The sequence below is a fragment of the Triticum aestivum genome, chromosome 7B (assembly GCF_018294505.1).
Source record: "Triticum aestivum cultivar Chinese Spring chromosome 7B, IWGSC CS RefSeq v2.1, whole genome shotgun sequence".
In the NCBI taxonomy this organism is placed as follows: Eukaryota; Viridiplantae; Streptophyta; class Magnoliopsida; order Poales; family Poaceae; genus Triticum; species Triticum aestivum.
In genome coordinates, this window is record NC_057813.1 from 675,084,893 (window position 1) to 675,098,556 (window position 13,664).

Below are 13,664 nucleotides of genomic sequence, written 5' to 3' on the forward strand. Positions count from 1 at the left end.
CGTCACTTCACCCTCAACTAGTCTCTGTTTATTCTGTAACTCCTGTTTTGAGTTATTAATTTTTAGCAACCGAACAAGTATCAAATACTCAGGGGCTACTATAAACACTAGTAAGGTACACATCAATAACCTGTATATCAAATATACCCTTGTTCACTTTGCCATCCTTCTTATCCACCAAATATTCAGGGCATTTCCGCTTCCAGTGACCATTTCCTTTGTAGTATAATCACTCTGTTTCAGGCTTTGGTCCAGCTTTGGGCTTCTTCGCGGGAGTGACAACTTGCTTGCCATTCTGCTTGAAGTTCCCTTTCTTTCCCTTCGCCCTTTTCTTGAAACTAGTGATCTTGTCAATCATCAACACTTGATGCTCTTTTATTGATTTCTACCTTCGTCGATTTCAGCATCGCGAAGAGCTCGGGAATCATTTTCGTCATCCCTTGCATTATAGTTCATCACGAAGTTCCAGTAACTTGGTGATGGTGACTAGAGAACTCTGCCAATCACTATCTTATCTCAAAGATTAACTCCCACTTGATTCAAGCGATTGTTAGTACTCAGACAATCTAAGCACTTGCTCACTAGTTGAGCAATTCTCCTCCATCTTTTTAGCTATAGAACTTGTTGGAGACTTCATATCTCTTAACTCGGGTATTTTCTTGAAATATTAACTTCAACTCCTGGAACATCTCATATGGTCCATGACATTCAGAAACGTCTTTGAAGTCCCGATTCTAAGTTGTTAAGCATGGTGCACTAAACTATCAAGTAGTCATCACACTGAGCAAGCCAAACGTTCATAATGTCTGCATCTGCTCCTGCAATAGGTTTGTCATCTAGCGGTGCATCAAGGACATAATTTTTCTGTGCAACAATGAGGATAATCCTCAGATCACGGATTGAATCCACATCATTGCTACTAACATCTTTCAACTTAGTTTTCTCTAGGAACACATATAAAACATAGGGAAGCAACAACACGAGCTATTGATCTACAACATAATTTGCAAAATACTACCAGGACTAAGTTCATGATAAATTAAAGTTCAATTAATCATATTACTTAAGAACTCCCACTTAGATAGACATCCCTCTAATCTTCTAAGTGATCACGTGATCCAAATCAACTAAACCATGTCCGATCATCACGTTTGATGGAGTAGTTTCAATGGTGAACATCACTATGTTGATCATATCTACTATATGATTCACGCTCGACCTTTCGGTCTCCGTGTTCCGAGGCCATATCTGTTATATGCTAGGCTCGTCAAGTTTAACCTGAGTATTCCGCGTGTGCAACTGTTTTGCACCCGTTGTATTTGAACGTAGAGCCTATCACACCCGATCATCACGTGGTGTCTCGGCACGAAGAACTTTCGCAACGGTGCATACTCAGGGAGAACACTTCTTGATAATTAGTGAGAGATCATCTTAAAATGCTACCGCCGAACTAAGCAAAATAAGATGTATAACAGATAAACATCATATGCAATCAAAATATGTGACATGATATGGCCATGATCATCTTGCACCTTTGATCTCCATCTCCAAAGTACTGTCATGATCTCTATCGTCACCGGCATGACACCATGATCTTCATCATCTTGATCTATATCAATGTGTCATCACATGGTCGTCTCGCCAACTATTGCTCTTGCAACTATTGCTATCGTATAGCGATAAAGTAAAGCAATTATTTGGCACTTGCATCTTATGCAACAAAGAGACAACCATAGGGATTCTGCCAGTTGCCGATAACTTCAACAAAACATGATCATCTCATACAACAACTTATATCTCATCACATCTTGACCATATCACATCACAACATGCCCTACAAAAACAAGTTAGATGTCCTCTACTTTGTTGTTGCAAGTTTTACGTGGCTGCTATGGGCTGAGCAAGAACCGTTCTTACCTACGCATCAAAACCACAATGATAGTTCGTCAAGTTAGTGCTATTTTAACCTTCTGAAGGACCGGGCGTAGCCACACTCGGTTCAACTAAAGTTGGAGAAACTGACACCTGCCAGCCACCTGTGTGCAAAGCACGTCGGTAGAACCAGTCTCGCGTAAGCGTACGCGTAATGTTGGTCCGGGCCGCTTCATCCAACAATACCGCTGAACCAAAGTATGACATGCTGGTAAGCAGTATGACTTGTATCGCCCACAACTCACTTGTGTTCTACTCGTGCATATAACATCAACACATAAAACCTAGGCTCAGATGCCACTGTTGGGGAACGTAGTAATTTCAAAAAAATTCCTACGCACACGCAAGATCATGGTGATGCATAGAAATGAGAGGGGAGAGTGTGTCCACGTACCCTCGTAGACCGAAAGCGGAAGCGTTATAACAACGCGGTTGATGTAGTCGTATGTCTTCACGGCCTGACCGATCAAGCACCGAAACTACGGCACCTCCAAGTTCTAGTACACGTTCATCTCGATGACGATCCCCGGACTCCGATCCAGCAAAGTGTCGGGGAAGAGTTCCATCAGCACGACGGCATGGTGACGATCTTGATGTTCTACCATCGCAGGGCTTCGCCTAAGCACCGCTACAATATTATCGAGGACTATGGTGGAGGGGGGCACCGCACACGGCTAAGAGATCTCAAGGATCAATTGTTGTGTCTCTAGGGTGCCCCCCCCCCCGCCCCCGTATATAAAGGTGCAATGGGGGGTGCGGCCGGCCAGGAGGAGGGCGCGCCAGGAGGAGTCCTACTCCCACCGGGAGTAGGACTCCCCCCCTTTTCCATGTTGGACTAGGACTTGGGGGGAAGGAGAGAGAGAGGGGAAAGGAAAGGGGGGCGCCGCCCCCCTCCTTGTCCAATTCGGACTTGGGGGGAAGGGGAGCGCGGCTGCCCCTTTGCCTCCTCTCCTCTTCCTCCACTAGGCCCATTAAGGCCCATTAAGTTACCGGGGGGTTCCGGTAACCTCCCGGGACTCCGATAAAATGCCGATTTCACCCGGAACACTTCCGATGTCCAAACATAGGCTTCCAATATATCAATCTTCATGTCTCGACCATTTCGAGAATCCTCGTCATGTCCGTGATCACATCCGGGACTGCGAACAACCTTCGGTACATCAAAACATATAAACTCATAATGAAACTGTCATCGTAACTTTAAGCGTGCGGACCCTACGGGTTCGAGAACAATGTAGACATGACCGAGACACGTCTCCGGTCAATAACCAATAGCGGAACTTGGATGCTCATATGGGCTCCCACATATTCTACGAAGATCTTTATCGGTCAGACCGCATAACAACATACGTTGTTCCCTTTGTCATCGGTATGTTACTTGCCCGAGATTTGATCGTCGGTATCTCAATACCTAGTTCAATCTTGTTACCGGCAAGTCTCTTTACTCGTTCCATAATACATCATCTCACAACTAACTCATTAGTTGCAATGCTAGCAAGGCTTAAGTGATGTGCATTACCGAGAGGGCCCAGAGATACCTCTCCGACAATCGTAGTGACAAATCCTAATCTCGAAATACGCCAACCCAACATGTACCTTTGGAGACACCTGTTGAGCTCCTTTATAATCACCCAGTTATGTTGTGACGTTTGGTAGCACACAAAGTATTCCTCCAGTAAACGGGAGTTTCATAATCTCATAGTCATAGGAACATGTATAAGTCATGAAGAAAGCAATAGCAACATACTAAATGATCAAGTGCTAAGATAACGAAATGGGTCAAGTCAATCACATCATTCTCCTAATGATGTGATCCCGTTAATCAAATGACAACTCTTTTGTCCATGGCTAGGAAACATAACCATCTTTGATAAACGAGCTAGTCAACTAGAGGCATACTAGTGACACTATGTTTGTCTATGTATTCACACATGTATTATGTTTCCGGTTAATACAATTCTAGCATGAATAATAAATATTTATCATGATATAAGGAAATAAATAATGACTTTATTATTGCCTCTAGGGCATATTTCCTTCAGGGAGGTCATCGAGGAAGCCACGAGACAGGGGGCGCGCCCACCCCCGCTGGCCGCGCCCTACCCTCTCGTGAGCCCCTCGAGGCTCCCCTGACCGACTTCTTTCACCTATATAAGCCTACGTACCCTAAAAACATCGAATATCAAGATAGATCGGGAATTCCGCCGCCGCAAGCCTGTGTAGCCACCAAAAACCTCTCGGGAGCCCGTTCCGGCACCCTGTCGGAGGGGGGATCCCTCACCGGTGGCCATCAACATCATCCCGGCGATCTCCATGACGAGGAGGGAGTAGTTCACCCTCGGGGCTGAGGGTATGTACCAGTAGCTATGTGTTTGATCTCTCTCTCTCTCTCTCTCTCTCTCTCGTGTTCTCTCTCGTCTTCCCTCTATGACACGATCTTGATGTATCCTGAGCTTTGCTATTATAGTTGAATCTTATGATGTTTCTCCCCCTCTACTCTCTTGTGATGAATTGAGTTTCCCCTTTGAAGTTATCTTATCGGATTGAGTCTTTAATGATTTGAGAACACATGATGTATGTCTTGCCGTGATTATCTGTGGTGACAATGGGATATCATGTGCCACTTGATGTATGCTTTGGTGACCAACTTGCGGGTTCCTCCCATGAACCTATGCATAGGGTTTGGCACACATTTTCGTCTTGACTCTCCGGTCGAAACTTTGGGGCACTCTTTGAAGTTCGTTGTGTTGGTTGAATAAATGAATCTGAGATTGTGTGATGCATATCATATAATCATGCCCATGGATACTTGAGGTGACAACGGAGTATCTAGGTGACCTTAGGGTTTTGGTTGATTTGTGTCTTAAGATGTTATTCTAGTATGAACTCTATGATAGATTGAGCGGAAAGAATAGCTTCACGTTATTTTACTATGAACTCTTGAATAGATAGAACAGAAAGGATAACTTTGAGGTGGTTTCGTACCCTACCATAATCTCTTTGTTTGTTCTCCGCTATTAGTGTCTTTGGAGTGACTCTTTGTTGCATGTTGAGGGATTGTTATATGATCTATCTATGTTATTATTGTTGAGAGAACTTGCACTGGTGAAAGTATGAACCTTAGGCCTTGTTTCCTATCATTGCAATACCATTTACGCTCACTTTTATCGCTTGCTACCCTGCTGTTTTTATAATTTCAGATTACAAATACCTTTATTTGCCATCCATATTGCACTTGTATCACCATCTCTTCGCCGAACTAGTGCACCTATACAATTTACCATTGTATTGGGTGTGTTGGGGACACAAAAGACTCTTTGCTATTTGGTTGCAGGGTTGCTTGAGAGAGACCATCTTCATCCTATGCCTCCCACGGATTGATAAACCTTAGGTCATCCACTTGAGGGAAATTTGCTACTGTCCTACAAACATGTGCACTTGCAGGCCCAACAACGTCTACAAGAAGAAGGTTGTGTAGTAGAAATCAAGCCTCTACGATCTCGTGGTAGATTAACTCTTGTAATACTCATATCATCAAGATCAATCAAGTAGGAAGTAGGGTATTACCTCCATCGAGAGGGCCCGAACCTGGGTAAACATCGTGTCCCCCGCCTCCTGTTACCATTAGCCTTTGACGCACAGATCGGGACCCCCTACCCGAGATCCGCCGGTTTTGACACCGGCGTTGGTGCTTTAATTGAGAGTTCCATTGTGTCATCACAATAAGGCTTGATGGCTCCTTCAATCATCAGCAATGATGCGGTCCAGGGTGAGGTTTTCCTCCCCAGACAGATCTTTGTACTCGGCGGCTTCATACTGCGGGCCAACTCGCTTGGCCGTCTGGAGCAGATCGACAGCTACGCCCCTGGCCATCAGGTCAGGTTTGGAAACTTGAACTACACCGCCGACATTCGCGGAAACTTGATCTTCGACGGATTCGAGCCCACGCCAGGAGCGCCGAATAGTCACGATGGGCATGACATAGATCTGCCATCGGACGGTGTTCGGCATACCGCACCTGCGGCTGCCCCGACCCTTAACCTAGAGCAGATCACGCCATCCGAGGACGGGTGGATGGACCCCGCCATGGAGGCCGCACATCATCGGCGCTGGAGCCGAACACAGACTTCACCTCCAAAGAGATTTGTGTCATCGGACCCTCGGACTTGTCTCCGGTCATAGGTTCCGAACCACGCGCGTCCGTGCCTATCGAATCTGATTGGGCACCGATCATGGAGTTTACCTCCACGAATATCTTTCAGTACTCACCCCTGGGCGACGTGCTAAATTCATTGAGGTCTCTCTCTTTATCAGGAGACTCTTGGTCGAACTATGTCTGGCTTGAGTGGGAAGCGGACGACGAAAAATTTGTTCCCCACCCACCACCCACTTAATAGCCACTGTCGATGACTTAACCGACGTGCTCGACTTCGACTCCGAAGACATCGACGGTATGGACGATGATGCCGGAGAAGAACAGGAACCACCGCCCACACGGCGTTGGACAGCCACCTCATCATATGATATATACATGGTGGACACCCCAAAATAAAACAATGGCGATGAGGCAACGGAGGATAATCCCTTGGGGAAGCAATCAAAGCACCGGCGTCATCGGCGCCGCTCTAAGCCCCACCATAGCAAAAATAATGATACCCGCACAAGAGACGATGATGTCGAAGATGAAAACAACCCTGCCCAGCCAAGCACTGAGCAAGCCAGATGGGAGGATGGGCAAGCTAGCCCGGATGAATAGGCAATGGATGGAGACTTGGAGGACGACAATTATATGACACTCTCCGAAGACGAGGTGAGCCTCAGCGACGAAGAATTTATCGTGCCTGAGGATCCCGTCGAGCAGGAGTGCTTCAAGCGCCGGCTTATAGCCACTGCAAAAAGCCTGAAGAAAAAACAGCAGCAGCTTCAAGCTGATCAAGATCTACTAACAAATAGATGGACTGAGGTCCTGGCAGCCAAGGAATACGGACTCGAGCGCCCAACCAAAAGTTACCCGAAGCACAGGTTGCTACCTCAATTCGAGGAGGAGAGCCTACACTACTAGCGCAGGACGAGGCTGACCGGCCACCTCGCGGCTGAGACAAAGCAGTGTATCAGCCCAAACAACCGCCCGCACCCCATCGCCAATCAAACAAAAACACTAAGGCCCGGGGCTACACGCAGGACCTGCGAGACGTACTGGAAAATAAAGCAGTACAGTCAAGATCGATATACGGATCATGGGGGCGCGCCACAACGCGTGCAGATGACCGTCACGCTGGATACACTAAAAACAAGTCCAGCCGGGCCGAATACAACAGACCAGACTCATTTGAACTGCGTCGTGATGTAGCCCGGCATAGAGGCGTCGCACACCCCCTATGCTTCACTAATGAAGTAATGGATCACGAATTCCCAGAAGGGTTTAAACCCATAAACATTGAATTATATGATGGTACAACAGACCCCACGGTATGGATTGAAGATTTCCTTCTCCACATTCACATGGCCCGCGGCGACGATCTACATGCCATCAAGTACCTCCCACTTAAGCTCAAAGGACCGGCTCGGCATTGACTAAATAGCCTGCCGGCAAACTCAGTTGGCAGTTGGGAGAACCTGCAGGACGCATTCCTTGACAACTTCTAGGGCACTTACGTGCGACCACCGGACGCTAATGACTTAAGTCACATAACCCAACAGCCCGAAGAGTCAACCAGGAAATTCTGGACTCGGTTCCTAACTAAAAAGAACCAAATCATCGACTGTCTGGATGCCAAAGCCCTAGCGGCATTTAAGCATAACATCCGCAGCAAGTCGCTCGCCCGACACCTCGGCCAAGAGAAGCCGAAGTCCATGGCAGCCCTCATGACACTCATGACCCGCTTTTGTGCGGGCGAGGACAGCTGGCTGGCTCGCAGCAACATCATACCAAGAAATCCTGGCACTTCAGATGCCCGAGATAGCAACGGCAAGCCACGACGCAACAGACATAAGCATCGCAACAATGGCGACAACGCCGAAGATACATCAGTCAATGCCGGATTCAGTGGCTCTTATCCCGGTCAGCGGAAAAAGTCATTTAAGAGAAACAATCCAGGCCCGTCCAGTCTGGACCACATACTCGATCGCTTGTGTCAAATTCACGGCACCCTCGATAAACCAGCCAACCACACCAACAGAGAATGTCGGGTGTTCAAACAGGCCGACAAGTTGAATGCCGAAAACAAGGAAAAGGGGTTGCATAGCGATGATGACGAGGAGCCCCGGCCGCCGAACACAGGAGGACAGAAGAAATTTCCTCCCCAAGTGAAAACGGTAAACATGATATACGCCACCCACATTCCCAAGCGGGAACGGAAGCGTGCACTAAGAGACGTCTATGCGATGGAGCCAGTCGCCCCAAAGTTCAACCCATGGTCGTCTTGTCCGATCACTTTCGATCGCAGGGAGCATCCTACCAGTATTCGTCATGCCGGTTAAGCCGCATTGGTTCTCGACCCCATCATTGACGGATTCCATCTCACGCGAGTCCTTATGGACGGTGGCAGTAGCCTGAACCTGCTTTATGAGGATACAGTGCACAAAATGGGCATCGATCCCTCAAGGATCAAACCCACCAAAACCACCTTCAAAGGTGTAATTCCAGGTGTAGAGGCCTGTTATACGGGCTCAATAACACTGGAAGTAGTCTTTGGATCTCCGGACAACTTCCGAAGCGAGGAGTTAATCTTTGATATCGTCCCCTTCCATAGTGGCTATCATGCACTACTAGGACGAACCACATTTGCTTGATTCAATGCGGTACCACACTACACATACCTCAAGCTCAAGATGACAGGACCTCGTGGGGTTATAACAGTCAATGGAAACACAGAACGCTCGCTCCGTACAGAGGAGCACACTGCGGCCCTCGCAGCAGAAGTACAAAGCAGCCTTCTTAGGCAGACCGCTGCTACCTCTTGAGCACTGCGTTGGATTTCCTCGAAGAGGAGAGGATGATGCAGTAAACTAGCATAAGTATTTCCCTCAGTTTTTGAGAACTAAGGTATCAATCCAGTAGGAGATCGCACACGAGTCCCTCGTACCTACACAAAACGATAGCTACTCGCAACCAACGCGATTAGGGGTTGTCAATCCCTTCATGGTCACTTACGAGGGTGAGATCTGATAGAGATGATAAATAATATTTTTGGTATTTTTGATATAGAGATGCAAAGTAAAAAGTAAAATCTAAAGTAAAAACAAAGCAAGTAATAAAGTAATGGAGATTGATATGATGAGAATAGACCCAGGGGCCATAGGTTTCACTAGTGGCTTCTCTTAAGAGCATAAGTATTCTGCGATGGGTGAACAAATTACTGTTGAGCAATTGATAGAAAAGCGAATAATTATGAGATTATCTAGGTATGATCATGTATATAGGCATCACGTCCAAAACAAGTAGATCGAAACGATTCTGCATCTACTACTATTACTCCACTCATCGACCGCTATCCAGCATGCATCTAGAGTATTAAGTTAAAAACAGAGTAATGCCTTAAGCAAGATGACATGATGTAGAGGGATAAATTCATGCAATATGATAAAAAAACCCATCTTGTTATCCTCGATGTCTACAATACAATACGTACCTTGCAACCCTTTCTGTCACTAGGTAAGGACACCGCAAGATTGAACCCAAAGCTAAACACTTCTCCCATTGCAAGAACTACCAATCTAGTTGTCCAAACCAAACGGATAATTCGAAGAGACTTGCAAAGATAACTCAATAATACATAAAAGAATTCAGAGAAGAATCAAATATTATTCATAGATAAGCTGGATCATAAACCCACAATTCATCCGTCTCAACAAACACACCGCAAAAAAGAAGATTACATCGAATAGATCTCCACAAGAGAGGGGGAGAACATTGTATTGAAATCCAAAAAGAGAGAAGAAGCCATCTAGCTACTAGCTATGGACCTGAAGGTCTGAAGTAAACTACTCACACTTCATCAGAGAGGCTATGGTGTTGATGTAGAAGCCCTGCGTGGTAGATGCCCTCTTCGGCGGAGCTCCGGAACAGGCCCCAAGATGGGATCTCGCGGATACAGAAAGTTGCAGCGGTGGAATTAGGTTTCTGGCTCCGTATCTGATCTGACGGAGGTACGTAGATATATATAGGAGGAAGGAGTATGTCGGTGGAGCAACAGGGGGCCCACGAGGCAGGGGGCGCACCCAGGGGGCCCCCTCCACCCTCGTGACCGCCTCTGGCACTTCTTGAAGTAGGGTCCAAGTCTCCTGGATCATGTTCGGTGAGAAAATCACGTTCCCGAAGGTTTCATTCCGTTTGGACCCCGTTTGATATTATGTTTCTTCGAAATACTGAAATAGGCAAAAAACAACAATTCTGGGCTGGGCCTCCGGTTAATAGGTTAGTCCCAAAAGTAATATAGAAGTGGAAAATAAAGCCCAATATAGTCCAAAACAGTAGATAAAGTAGCATGGAGCAATCAAAAATTATAGATACGTTGGAGACGTATCAAGCATCCCCAAGCTTAGTTCCTGCTCGTCCTCGAGTAGTTAAATGATAAAAAAGAATTTTTGATGCGGAGTGGTACTTTGGCATAATTTCAATGTAAATCTTCTTGATTGTGATATGAATATTTAGATCCGAAAGATTCAAGACAAAATTTCATATTGACACAAAAATAATAATACTTCAAGCATACTAATCAAAGTAATCATGTCTTCTCAAAATAGCATGGCAAAAGAAAGTTCATCCCTACAAAATCATATAGTTAGGCTATGCTTCATTTTCGTCACACAAAGATGTTCCTAACTTCTATACCCCCGATGACAAGCCAAGCAATTGTTTCATACTCAAATAGTCTCAAACTTTTTCAACCTTCACGCAATACATGAGCGTGAGCCATGGATATAGCACTATGGCTGGAATAGAATATGATGATGGGGATTGTGTGGAGAAGACAAAAAAAGAGAAAGTCTCACATTGATGAGGATAACCAACGGGCTATGGAGATGCCCATCAATTGATGTCAACATGAGAAGTAGGGATTGCCATGCAACGGATGCACTAGAGCTATGAATGCTCAACAAAAGAAAACTAGTGGGTGTGCATCCAACTCGCTTGCTCATGAAGACCTAGGGCATTTGAGGAAGCCCATCGTAGGAATATACAAGCCAAGTTCTATAATGAAAGATTCCCAGTAGTATAAAAAAAACTTATGAGACTCACTACATGAGAAACAAGGTGCTACTTTGAAGCACAATATATGAGACTCACTACATGAAGAACAAGGTGCTACTTTGAAGCACAAGTGTGGAAAAAGAGATAGTAGCATTGCCCTTTTTTCTTTTCTTTTTTTGGGGCCTTTCCTTCTTCTTTTTCTTGGCCTTTCTTCTTTTTTTTTCTTTTTTTTCTTTTTTTTCCTTTTTGGGCAATGCTCTAATAATGATGATCATCACACTTCTATTGATTACAACATAAGGATTACAACTCGAAACTTAGAACAAGATATGACTCTATATGAATGCCTCCGGCGGTGTACCGGGATGGTGCAATGAATCAAGAGTGACATGTATGGAAAATAATGCATGGTGGCCTTGCCACAAATACGACGTCAACTACATGATCATGCAATGGCAATATGACAAAAGTAATGTATGTCATGATGATGATGATGATGATGGAAGTTGCATGGCAATATATCTCGGAATGGCTATGGAAATGCCATAAATAGGTAGGTATGGTGGCTGTTTTGAGGAGATATAAAGAGGTTTATGTGTGATAGAGTGTATCGTATCACAGGGTTTGGATGCACCGGCAAAGTTTGCGCCAACTCTCAAGGTGAGAAAGGTCAATGCACGGTACCGAAGAGGCTAGCAAAGGCGGAAAGGTGAGAGTGCGTATAATCCATGGACTCAACATTAGTCAAAAGAACTCATATACTTATTGCAAAGATTTAGAAGTCATCAAAAATCAAGTACTACGCGCATGCTCCTAGGGGGATAGATTGGTAGGAAAAGACCATCGCTCGTCCCCGACCGCCACTCATAAGGATGCACAAGCCAGGTACACTTCATGTTTCAAATTTATTACACAACTTTAACCAAACGTGCATGCTACGGAACTTGCAAACTTCAACACAAGCATTTCTCAAATTCATAATCACCCAACTAGCACGACTTTGATATTATCACCTCCATATCTCAAAACAATTATCAAGCATCAAACTTATCTTAGTATTCAATTCACTCAAAACAAAGTTTCACATATCTTGAATACCAAGTATATTAACATTAAGCAAATTACCATGCTATTAATGACTCTCAAAATAATCTAAGTGAAGCATGAGAGATCAATATTTTCTTTAAAACAAATCCATCACCGTGCTCTAAAATATCTAAGTGAAGCACTAGAGCAAAAATTATTACGCTCAAAAGATATAAGTGAAGCACTATGAGCAAAACTATCAAGCTCAAAAGATATAAGTGAAGCACATAGAGTATTCTAGCAAATTCTAAATCATGTATGGCTCTCTCAAAAGGTGTGTACATCAAGGATGATTGTGGTAAACTAACAAGCAAAGACGCAAATAATACAAGACGCTCCAAGCAAAACACATGACATGTGGTGAATAAAAATATAGCTCCAAGTAAATTACCGATGGAAGTAGACGAAAGAGGGGATGCCTTCCGGGGCATCCCCAAGCTTTGACTTTTTGGTGTCCTTGGATTATCTTGGGGGTGACATGGGCATCCCCAAGCTTAGGCTCTTGCCACTCTTTGTTCCATAATCCATCAAAAGAATTCACCCAAAACTTGAAAACTTCACAACACAAAACTCAATAGAAATCTCGTGAGCTCCGTTAGTGAAAGAAAACAAAAGACTACTTTAAGTTACTGTAATGAACTCATTATTTATTTATATTGGTGTTAAACCTACTGTATTCCAACTTCCTTATGGTTTATAAACTAATTTATTAGCCATAGATGCATTGAAATAAGCAAACAACACACGAAAAACAGAATCTGTCAAAAACAGAACAGTCTGTAGCAATCTGTAACTAACGCAAACTTCTGGAACTCTCAAAATTCTACCAAAATAGTACGTACTGGAAAATTTGTTTGTTGATCAGCAGCAAAAAGAATCAATGCAAAATATCGTTCCTGTGAGTTATTGATTTTTTTTCTCGTGAGCGCAAAGTTTCTGTTTTTCAGCAGAATCAAACCAACTATCATCATAGCTTATTCTATAGGTTCTACTTGGCACAAACACTAATTAAAAGATAAAACCACATGTAAACAGAAAGTAGATGGACTATTTATTCCTAAACAGAAGCAAAAACAAAAAACACAAAATAAAATTGGGTTGCCTCCCAACAAGCGCTATCGTTTAACGCCCCTAGCTAGGCATAAAAGTGAAGATAGATCTAAGTTTTGCCATCTTTGGTAGGCAATCCATAAGTGGCTCTCATGATAGATTCATATGGTAATTTTATTTTATTTCTAGGGAAGTGTTCCATACCCTTTCTCAAGGGAAATTGGAATCTAATATTCCCTTCCTTCATATCAATAATTGCACCAATCGTTCTAAGGAAAGGTCTACCAAGAATAATAGGACATGAAGAATTGCAATCTATATCAAGAACGATAAAATCTACGGGCACATAATTCCTATTTGCAACAATAAGAACATCATTAATTCTTCCCATAGGCTTTTTAAT